We start from the raw sequence: 11,809 nt of genomic DNA, 5'->3' as shown, positions 1-11,809 counted from the left end.
CGTTTGTCCACTGTGATCATGGGAATTTTCCGTCCTCCATTTTGAAAAAGGCCATTACCCATAACAGCTTTCTGGTCAGCACACAGTTAAACTGTAATATCACCCACTTGAGCCATAGGGAAACTTGGACATTACCTGGTATAGCAGTTTTCCTCTCAGCTATAACTGACAGCAACTGATACTTTACTAACAGCAACTGATATATTTCAGGTCTGACAAAATATTGTCAGAACTGGAAGGGATTATTGCCAGAAGAAAATGGTGAGCTTCTGAGAGGAACTGATGGCAAGGTAACTATGTAATGTTCATTTGAAGTTATCTCATGTGTTTATTTTAAATATTTTTACTCAGTACAGGTTCTCTTTAAAGGGGAACTTCAGCCTAAACAAACATACTGTCATTAAGTTACATTAGTTATGGTACCGTAATTAGAATAGATAGGTAATATAATCTCTTACTCGCCCTGTTTTAAAAGAACAGGCAAATGTTTGTGATACATGGGGGCTGCCATCTATGTCATGATGGCAGCCATCTTTTTGGTTGAAAGGAGGTGACAGGGAGCAGGAGACACAGTTCCAACTGTCCTGTGTCCTGATTACCCCTCCCAGCTGCACACGCTAGGCTTCAAATGTCAAATTCAAAATGTAAGAAAAAAAAATTTGCACCAAAACAACAGAACGGGAGCAACAACATCAGAAATCCCATCATGCTTTGCACAGCATTAGGGGGAAATGCCCGGGCAGTTTTCTTCTGTGCATCTAAAAATGAGGCTTGCATAAGAGAAACAAAGTTCTGATGCTGTGAAACTGTTAAAGAAACACCAAGCCTTTCCAGTGCTGCTGAGTCGATTTTTAGTCTGGAGGTTCACTTTAATTCTGCCATGGAATTGCATGTAGGAGCATTGTCATTGTCACTTTAACTCCTGTGAATGTGATTGCCCAATTGAATTTTCACAGCCAAAGCAGCAAGTCATGATTTAGCAGTCTCTAGGTACGTAAAGGCAGGTCTAGTAAGGTTTTATTTTTAGTTGTCATGCTGAATAGGAATAGCAGCATTTAATGGATAGTCAGTGGATAAATAGAGACATACATAATAAAATGGTGCCTTGAAAAATGGCTCCCAGGAAATAAACCGATATTCTACTATTAAAGTGTAAAGAAAGATCATAACATTTTACTATAGCTAAACCTAACCATACTTCCACTATACTGAGTGTAGCAAGTACCAGTGGCCAGGGCCAGATTTGTACTCTTTACCACCCTAGGCCACTGCCACCAGCCGCCCCCCTTCAGTATAGGTAGTGAGATGACCCCTTAACCCTTCGCTCTAGTAAAGGTAGCCTGATGCCCCCCCCCCCAGTATAGGTAGCCAGATGACTCCTCCCCCTTCCCTCTAGTATATGTAGCCAGATGACTCCCCCCCCTTTCCCTCCAGTATAGGTAGCCAGATGACTCCCTTAATCCCTCCTTTTCCCACCCCACCACCTTTCAGTATAGGTAGCCAGCTCGCCTTCACACAGCAGCAGCCATCTGAGTCACTCATTTCTCTGCTCGATTCCAGTGCAGAAGCTTCCTTTTCCTTTCCGTCTCCATTGATGCCCAAGTCCATAGCTGCCGGCCACAATGCAAACATGCACAGAGAGCAAAGTGGATGTCAGGCCGCTAGCATCAGAGTACCGTGGTTAGGCACTCGCCTGATCTCCCTGCATTGCTGCATTTGCAAGCTTGCAAATGCTGCACCTGTTTAACCTGCTGCTTTGGTGCTCTTCCTCCAGTGGTGCCCTAGGCCATGGCCTAGGTGGCCTTGGCTTAAAACCAGCCCTGCCAGTGGCTGGCGATGTGTGCAGCCACTCTTTGTTGCTCGTCGGGGATCTTCAGTCAAAATAATGAGAGGATTAGCATGGGATTAACCAAAGGTTATTATTTATGGTTAATTAAGAATATTAAAGGACTTTATTTGTGGTTATGTTTTTACTTATAATGTAACTCTTTGTGGAAATTGGTAAGGGTTCTAAAGTACAGCCATGCCAGCGTCTCCCCTAAAACGCTTGAGGCACTTGGGCACCCTGAACAAATACATTTGGGGCTCCATGGAAACAGATCTAACCCCCTAGCAACATGCCTGGCACTCCACCCAGCTCATGCTGTCAGCTAGCAATGTGGTCCATGCTCCCTCTCAGAGCCCACCGCCTCCTCCTCCTGCTGCTGTCATCTCTCAGTATCAGTACTCTACTATTGATAGAACTATGATTTACAATTCTGTGGGACATTGCTGATGCACACCACCCAACTTATGCTTTGCAAGCTAGCAATGAAGTCTCCCTGGTGATAGCTGACCAGAGACCACACTGATCGAACTGATCCACACTCCACCTGTCTCCTCCATCCTTGGACCTAAAGTCATTCCAGGTGTTATTCAGCTCATGCTGCCAGCTAGCAATGCGGTCTCCCTGGTGATTGCTGACCAGAGGCCACACTGCTCTCACTGATCCACACTCCACCTGTCTCCTCCATCCTTGGACCTAATGTCATTCCAGGTGTTATTCAGTTCATGATGCCAGCTAGCAATGCAGTCTGCTGCTATTTTATGGCAGAAGATGCTGCTAGTGTGGGATGAGCTGAAATGTAGCACCATCATCTCTCAATCTTAGGTACCACTTCCATGGGTTTTGTTTCTGCTGCCTTCTGCACGCTGTCACGTTAACTGCAATTGTTTTATATTGTTTCTACAGTTTCTGCTGTTCTCCTACACATACTGAGCAAATGTTGCGGTTCTAATGCTGGGCATAGACGGGTCGTTTTTCCCTTATCAATCGAGCCGCTGATGGCTCGATTGATAATATCCGACAGGTCCGATGACCCGCCGGATATATTCCCCTCTCGATCCCCGTGGGCGGACAATAGCGGGGAATCGAGCGGAAGATAAGGAGCGCCCGCGGGGGTGAGCGGGAATCAATCCGGATGGCGACGGGGACGAGCGGGGACGCACAGGGTGTCGATCCAGCGGCTAATCGAGCCGCCGCGTCGACTCATGTATGCCTAGCATAACATCCATAGGGGCTTTGCTAGTAACCTTTACAGTTGGCCCATTGACTTTAATGGGATTCGTGAATTAGCTTTGCAGAAAATACATGGAACCACTCAGAGTTTGAGGAAATTGTCGTGAAACTGCCAGAGGCATTCTTGGTCATCCTTGGTCATCCACAGGATGGAGCTCGATCTTGACAAGCAACACTAATAGTGTGCGTACATATACACCTTTAGATTGCACAGGGTCCACTTTCAAGCAGTTTGTTGTGACTTATAGCCATAGACATGTTTTAACTTGTTGCTTTTGTTTGCCTGTTTTTATGGTGATTATGGGAGTGGATGGGGTTGCTTAATTGTTGGTTCTTTGTTGCATTTGGGAATTATACTGTATGTGGTGCTATGTATTTTTTTTCATGATTTCTTCTTACATTTTCCTCGTCACTTCTGATCTTTTTCCAAGCAATAACAAAAATGAAAAAAATAAACTACGCCAGATACATTTCACATCTAATTAAGATGTTTTTTTAAGTGGTTACAAAGTAATTGCAATTAATATTTTATTTCCATTGCATAACAAAACAAGAACATTAAGCGTCATAACTGGCCTGTGATGATTTTTATTAAGATTATCCTCTGTGGAATTGTTGCTGAAAAGCCTGTGCTTCCATTTAGACATTAAAGTGGCGGCACACAGAAAGTTTGTTTCCTTTTACCAATTATGCACAGGCATAACATTAGCCCATGCGGCCTCTATGACAGCGAGTGTAGGGGAGAGGGAGGACATGGGCTATGGAGGCCTGCTTCTCCTTCCTTTCACCTTGCAGTGTAATCCAGGGAGTGCTGAAATATTGACCTGCTCCCACTGTGTCGGGTCTCCTTTTCCTTCTGGCAGCTGCACGCTGTATGCTCCATCCTCTGGCTTCTAAAACATGTCATGTGATCAGGAGCCAGAGGATGACAGCATAGAGCGAGACCCGATGTCTCAAAGATAGTATATAAAAAGGAAATACCTATTGTAGAAGATAATCAGATGTAATACATACAGTGTAATAAATGTTAGAGTCTAACGGCAATGATGTGATATACATATAGTAAATATCAATGCATTTTTTCCTTAAGTTTTCTGTTCTTGTAGCAAAACTAATGTCTGAACATACGTGGCATCTGTTAAATTGGGCACCATTTTTATACTAATAGTTAAAATGTCGGTAATATAATATTATACCCGGTCTCTGATTCTCTAACTAACCTTTCCTCCTAATGGCTTACACAAACCTCCTCCAAATGCTTAACATTAACTCCTTCCTAATGCCTAACACTAGCCTCCTTCTAATGTCTAACACTAACCCTCCTCTTAATGTCTAACACTAACCCCCTGCTAATGTCTAACACTAACCCCCCATGCCTAACACTAACACCCCCCCCCAATGTCAAACACTAACCCCTTCCAAATGCCTACACTAACACCCCCCCCCCCCCCATGTCTAACAGTATCCGACGTCCTAATGCCTAACACTAACCTCCCTCTTAATGCCTCACACTAACCCTCCTCCTAATGTCTAACACTAACCCCCCATGCCTAACACTAACCCCCCCCCCATTGTCAAACACTAATCCCTTCCTAATGCCTACACTAACCCCCCCCCCCCCATGTATAACAGTATCCACCGCCCTAATGCCTAACACTAACCTCCCTCTTAATGCCTAACACTAACCCCCTCCTAATGCCTAACACTAGCCTCATCCTAATGCCTAACACTAACCCCCCCCCCCCCCCTGCTAATGCCTAACACTAACTCCCCATGTCTAACACCATCCCCCTCCTAATGCCTAACACTAACCCCCAGTGCCCTATGTACCCAATATACTAGCCGTAGCACTATCTGCTCTGCTAGTATGACCTGAAAGTCCTAACTCGCAATTCCAGCATTGTATAACTGCAATTTATTGTATTACACAGTTGCCAAATTCACCTGTTTCAACCCAGATTGCCAGATTTATGCTCACCTCCAATTTGTAATTTGTAAAATGTTGGAATTCACCCCACATTTTGTATTAATGCTAACATTCATAGTAAAAAAAACTAACAGGCTCTGGAACTTCCACGCATACTATCTAATGCTAAATGTCTGAATGGAGGTTTTTTTTTTCTCTCTTAAATGTCTTGGTTAGAGATGATCATCCTCATCTTGCAGGCTAAAATCGCACCCTGGCCACTGCCTTGACTAGAGATTGTAAATTAATGATGGTTAGTTAGTTTTTCCTATAAACCACTCAGTGGCATAACTACAATCAAATGGGCCCCCCAGCGAAACTTTAATGCCCCCTCCCCCAATGTTCACACCCCTCCCCTTGTCTCCCCTAGGTGCCCTTCTTAGACGTGGAGCACATCTCACAAGGGTCATAAAACAAGTGTTGCCTTCATTATTTTCACACCCATAACAAGTGCAGCCACAAAACACCTGATCTGAAGGATATTACTCTGTATCAGAGGAAGGGATGGTTAGTAGTTGGGGCCCCCCACAGCTCTGGCCCCCGCTGCTATCGCAGGGGCTGCACCCTTATAGTTAGGCCCCTGAAACCACTCAAGGCTGCTCTAGACTGTGAGCCCCTTCACTGACTACAAAGATGTATGAATTGTTTAATGATCTCTTTAAAGTTCCGCATAACATGCACTACATAAATATGTGAAAAAAATGTTGCAGTGTCTACTCTAAGGCAGTATTGTGAGTTTTTTTTTATAGATATGACATGGTATCATTCTGTGTACAGTTCAGGGAATGTTTCCTAAGGAACCAGAAAAAACATGAAAGGATATCTTGCCAAGTATGATGCAAAGTAAGTTTTGCTGAGCACAGATTGCTTGGCCTGTACCAGTATACGGAAATGGGGCCGGTTGCCATAAAAACAAATGTGATGAAATACATGAAAAAGTAAAAGGCTTTCTTGCTGGGTGTGTGTTCTGCTAGCTACAAAAAAAAGGATACTGGTAATAAGAATGTGCAAGTGATGAACAGTGTGAGTAAACAAAACTTTTTTTTTCAGGGCGTTTCTGAGAGAGCAACAAGACTTTAGACCAACAGAGAAATGTGAAATCTGATCATTCAGCAGCTCATTTGGCCACTTGGTTTGAAGGACAAATGGTGAGATCATTAGTGGACAAGTTCATGCATAACTAACAGAATACAAATGATAAGAATTTGACGTAACGCCATACAACATGTCAGTGTGAGCCCAGCCTTAAAGGGAACCTGAGACGAGAAGCGGCTCAGGTTCCATGCTTACCTGGGGCTTCCTTATTTATTTATATGGCCCTCCTGCGCTATGCTGGGACCCACTAAACAATCTTTAACTTTAATGTCAAAGATTGCTTTTAGCCATGGCCCCCCCTCAGTTTATGAGATTGGCCGCACTGTGCAGGCACTATGTATCATAGTCTAGGACCAATTTAGAGGGGAAGTCAATTAGTTCATGCTACATTAGCACTATCCAGGAGCACCATGAGGAGGCTCCCCAATGCCCCCATACAACCGGGAAGCCGCAGGGTTCCAAGCCCTCTTACTGCTCGGAAACCACACAGCAGCATCCCGGATGGGGAGGCTGGGAGGTGCAGGCGACCCCTCCAAGTGTGGCCAGCGCCAGGAAGAGCCGCTCGCACCCACCTCCCAAAATTTAAATACAGGCACTTAACCTTACGTCCATTGCGTTCTGCTACATGAGCATGACTTAGGAGCAACACATGAGAAAGGAGTGAAGCATGGGCCACCCCAAGCTTTGGAGCTCAAAGCTGGATCCCCCCCCCCTCTCCTTTTCCCCCCCTTTGAGTGTTGCGTGAAAGCCAGCCCTGAGCCAAAGTTTGGGTTGGCCCATGCTTCACTCCTTTCTCATGTGTTTGCTCCCAAGTCGTGCTTATGGGCGTAAAGGTAAGTGCCTGTTTTTTCAAATATTGGGAGGTAGGTGCGGACGGCTCTTCCCAGCAAGCAGTGAGAGGGCTTGGAACCCCGTGGCTCCCAGGTTGTATGGGGGCATTGGGAAGCCTCCTGAATAGTGCTAATGCAGCATGAACTAATCCCCACACAGCAACCGCTTTGTGGTATCGGTTTTAGACCCTGCACTATTTGGCATGAGAAAGCAAATGCATATTTGCATGAGCAATGCCTCATGATAAGCCAATTAGGCCAAATTTGCAAAGCCAGATTTGTCAGGTTTTAACTTGGTGTTCGATGCACATATTAAAGAAGAGGTCCAAGGTCAAATAAAAGTAAAAATCCACTTCCCTGGGGCTTCATCCAGCCCCTGGCAGCTGTCCGGTGCCCTCGCCACAGCTCGTCTCACTGCCGGTGTCCTCTGCTGAAGAAGCTGACCTCACCAGGTTGGCTTCCAGGTCGGCTTCATGTGTGCTCCACGTGGTGTAGCTGACGTCATCAGGTCTCTACTGTGCAGACACAGAACTACCGCGCCTGAGTAGTAGAGACCCGATGACGCCGTGGAGCGCACATGAAGCTGACCCGGAAGCCGACCTGGCGAGGTTGGCTTCTTCATCGGAGGACACGGCAGTGAGAGGAGCTGCGGCGAGGGCCCCGGACGGCTGCCAGGGCCTGGACGAAGCCCCATGTAAGTGGATTTTGATTTTGATTTGACTTTGGATGTATACTTTAACCTTCCTGCCGGTTATCCCGAGCTCAGCTCGGCGTAACCTGCGCAGAAGGATTTCTCCGGCCCCGCTGGGCCGATTTTGAATTTTTTTTTTTTTACTGCCCGCAGCTAGCACTTTACTAGCTACGTGCATTTTCCGCTCGCCGCCAATTCGCCGCTACCCGCCGTGCTGCGCCCCCCCCTCCAGACCCCTTGCGCAGCCTGCCCAATCAGTGTCAGTCAGCGCTGAGAGGTGGATCAGGATTCCCTCTGACGTCCCGACATCCATGACGTCGGTGACGTCACCCCGCCCGGTCGCCATGGCGACCGGGGAAGCCCAGCAGGAAATCCCGTTCTGAACGGGATTTCCTGCTTACTCTGATCGCCGGAGGCTATCAGAATGGGTAGGGGGATGCCGCTTGTCAGCGGCTATCATGTAGCGAGCCCTGGGCTCGCTACATGATTTAAAAAAATAAATAAAAAAAAAAGTGCTGCGCTGCCCCCTTGCCGTCAGAATTGGAACGGCAAGGGGGTTAAACTCTCTGTATATTATTTTATTCTAACTGCATTTTAATGGGAATAATAAGAAAATAAATTGAAAAAAATATTATTTTTCAGTTTTTGGCTATTATAGTTTTAAAATAAAATGTTCTACTGTGGATAAAACCCACACATTTTATTTGCCCATTTGTCCCAGTTATTGCAACATTTAAAATGTTTCCCTAGTATGTATGGCGCCAATATTTTATTTGGAAATAAAGTCACATTTTTTTCAGTTTTGCATAAGTTCATAATTTAAAACAATAACAGTAATATACCCTCTTGACATACAGATTAAAAAAGTTCAGTCCCTTAGGTAACTATTTATGTAGCGCTGGGTAGAGCAGCTTAGGATTTCCGCTGCCTTATTTTGTTTAAACAATTATTGCACACTTTCTCAAGTTGATATATTTAACTGACATTTTTTTATTGTAACAACCAACGATTTATACAAGAAAATCATGACGATTAACAAGGTTTCAACAAGGTTTTAACAACTTTCACATCCCACTGTAGAAGGGGAGCCACAAGATACTTGGCCTAGGTGCAGTAAAGGTATAAATTCTGCCTGATGCACTCCTATATGTAACGATTGTGGAATTCTCTCCGTGATCAACGCACAGGGTGTGCGCTGACACTGCGGAAATCCTCCACAAGCGTATCATTTGCGGGAACCCAGCAGAAGGTGCAATGCACCTGTAGAGGGAAATTCCTGTCGGCAGGTGGAGCTGTGGAGTGCAGAGGAACAGCTCCTCTGCCCTACCACACACGCCAGACAGGAATTGTACGAAGGGAAGAAACGCAATCGCAAGAGAGGTGATTGAGAATGAGCACAGAGACAGATTGTATGTGTGTGCACCAAACTAGTCGCCAACCCGCGACGGTGCACACACCACAGCAGATATGAAGTAGGAACGCGATCGAGAGAGGTGCGATCGCCAGACGTGACACAAGGCTACAGCTGGGGTTGAGCCGAAATTTTCGAAATTTCGCGTTACTATAATTACGCATGCGAAATTTGCTATTACGGCGTGAAATTATGGTAGCGTAATTGCCATTAAAATCGTAATTGATAATACCGTAAGCGTAATTTTCAACGCGTAATTTCGCGTTTCCTTCATAACGTAATTTCGCGTTAAACCATAACGTAATTTCGCATTTCTTCGTAATTTCACGAATTTCGTGCAGGCAGCCTCTTCCCCTATGAGAATGCTCAACTTCCTGTTGTTTTTGTTCGCATTAGCCAATTAGAAGCGAATCAGCGGTAGTCAGACGAACGCTAACAAATTTTCGCATATGAACGTTTTTTCGCGTTAAATAATGTAAAAACTAAGCATGCGCAGTTCAAGGGTGTATTGACAAGAATGTTTCTATAGTTTAATATGAACTATTGCGAAATTACGTTATGTAACTACGCTTACAAACGGTTGCATGCAAGGCAAACGTAATTTCGCGTTACCCACTGTAATGCGAAAATAATGTGAAAATTACGCTTACGCGGAATTTCGTGAAATCCTTCTTCATTACGATTATGTACTTACGGCCATAATCTTACTTACACTAATTACGAAATCATAATTAAGTCATTACGCTCACCTCTAGCTACAGCAAGGCGGAGCACGAGAGTAGCAAAGGCACAGCAAATCATACAATGAGGAAATAAGGAAAATAACAAACGCTAACTGAACGCGAACACCGCACTCATTCGCAACAGTGCACGCGTTCATGCGCGGTCTCCACGTGATAAGCACAATAGAGACAAGCACGCCTAACTAACCACAGACAGACAAACATGAAACAGAGGACGTGAGCGCTTGCTTAACGGTTACCTCACCGAGCCTCCAGCAAGCGTTCGTAGCTGACAAGACAGACACATGAAAACAGGGACAAGCGAGAGATAGGATCCACGGCACTAGCGAAAAGAGGCCAGTGCGATCCAGGGAGACAGAGAGATGGAGATTAGACGGATCCACAGCACTAGCGCTAGGCGAGTGCGATCCAGGCAAGACAGATAGAGGAGATAGCTGGTAGCAACCGCTACTCCAGCTATACTCCAAGAACAAAGATCATAACGACTTCCTGTCGACCACCGCAGGGACAGGACAATCGCAACAGACAAACAAAACAGATATGCAATCCTAACTGCACTAGGGAACCTGCCGAGTACAGTCCCAGCAATTACTCTAAGCTACTATTCAAACAATGAGCAAGGCTGACACTCTCCAGAGTGTTTCACAGGAAGAATCCTTATGACCAGCAACTTACTGTGGGAAACATAGCTCTTTATAAAGCAAGCCCACAAGGGATGTGGCTAGGCAATCTGCATGACAAACATATGCAAATTCCTCAGCAGCAAGCTGTACAACTGACAAAAGGTCTCTCTTCCAGAGACCTGCAGAATGCAGACCTGAACAGTGATCAAAAAGTTGCCTGCCTGCGCAGGCAGCCACACGGATCCTCACACTATACTTTGAATATTTTTGTTGATTTTTAAGTGTGGACCTCAATGAATATTCCACATTTTATTTCCAGCCCAAAAGCAAAACTTTAACAAAAATGTATTCTGCAGGGATGTACAAATGATATATATTGTTTGCAGAAGTAGCTGCAAGAAATCAACGTTCAACAGTAAAGAAGGATTATTTTCTTTACTGCCAGTTGTCAGCATTTGACAGCCTACGTAATTCAGGGAGTAAGGGAATTTACATGCTTTGTTTTACATATACAGGATTTATTAGACGTATACATGTCACAGGTGTTGATCTGCAGATAATTCACTGCATATAAATCATGTTCAGTGTTCAGTGTCTTCTTTTGACAATATCTTCCTCACTATAAAGTGAGACATCTGAAATACATCTTTTTTCCATTTCTGAGTAGAGCGTTGTGAAATTCTGCTATTTCCATGCAAAGGCGGTCGTGTTTTGATGTTTTATTTGTAGCTGTTTATGTGAGAAAAGATTGAATGGTAAAACACATGTAAGGGTCAAGATACTGATCACACACTACAATGAAATAGTTTTTGCCTGAAGCACTATAACCACCATACTATAACAAACACCGTGCAGATAGTGCCCTGGCCGGGATTCAAACCAGGGACTCAGCACTGCAAGACGAGGGTACTATACACTATGCCACCATGCTTACTGAAGACAAGGGAAGGCGAGGGAAGGCGAGGGATACTATAGAGCACATTTGTCAATTTCAAACACATGGCTTGCAGGCCAAATCCGGCCTACAGTACCATTTTATGTGGCCCGCAGGTGAGCAGCAGTATATGGCCCACAAGCGGGAGTACCTTGCAGCAGTAATGGGGGTGGGGGGGGGGGGTTGCTAGTTTCCAAGGAGATGACAATGGTAAGGCCCCGTTCACACTTGCGGTTCTCTGCCAAACGGACCGGATGACCTGACTGGATCCGGACCGGATCCGGATCGGAACCGTACGGTTCTGATCCGGATCCGATCCGGATCCGGTCAGGTTGCATCAGGTGTTCATCAGGATGCGATCCGGATCCGTTTGGCAAAAGATAGTAGAAATAAAATAAAAATGTTGGGGTCTGGGAGGTCAACAGAAGGTGGACCTGTGGAATCAGGCCCTCCGCTGT

General features: G+C 45.2%; 1 long non-coding RNA gene across 1 annotated transcript in view; it reads left to right on the top strand.

Moving 5' to 3' along the window:
• Positions 1-216: 216 nt before the first annotated feature.
• Positions 217-11,809, top strand: part of LOC137557781 (uncharacterized) — a 24,851-nt gene continuing 13,258 nt past the window's right edge. The window contains exons 1-2 of the long non-coding RNA XR_011029621.1: positions 217-290; positions 6,075-6,172. This is a non-coding gene — a long non-coding RNA (uncharacterized lncRNA). The remainder of the gene's footprint in view (positions 291-6,074; positions 6,173-11,809) is intronic.

This window comes from Hyperolius riggenbachi, chromosome 1, assembly GCF_040937935.1.
Source record: "Hyperolius riggenbachi isolate aHypRig1 chromosome 1, aHypRig1.pri, whole genome shotgun sequence".
Classification (NCBI taxonomy): domain Eukaryota; kingdom Metazoa; phylum Chordata; class Amphibia; order Anura; family Hyperoliidae; genus Hyperolius; species Hyperolius riggenbachi.
Note: the sequence above shows the minus strand (reverse complement) of the source record. Positions and strands in the feature narration are given on the sequence as shown.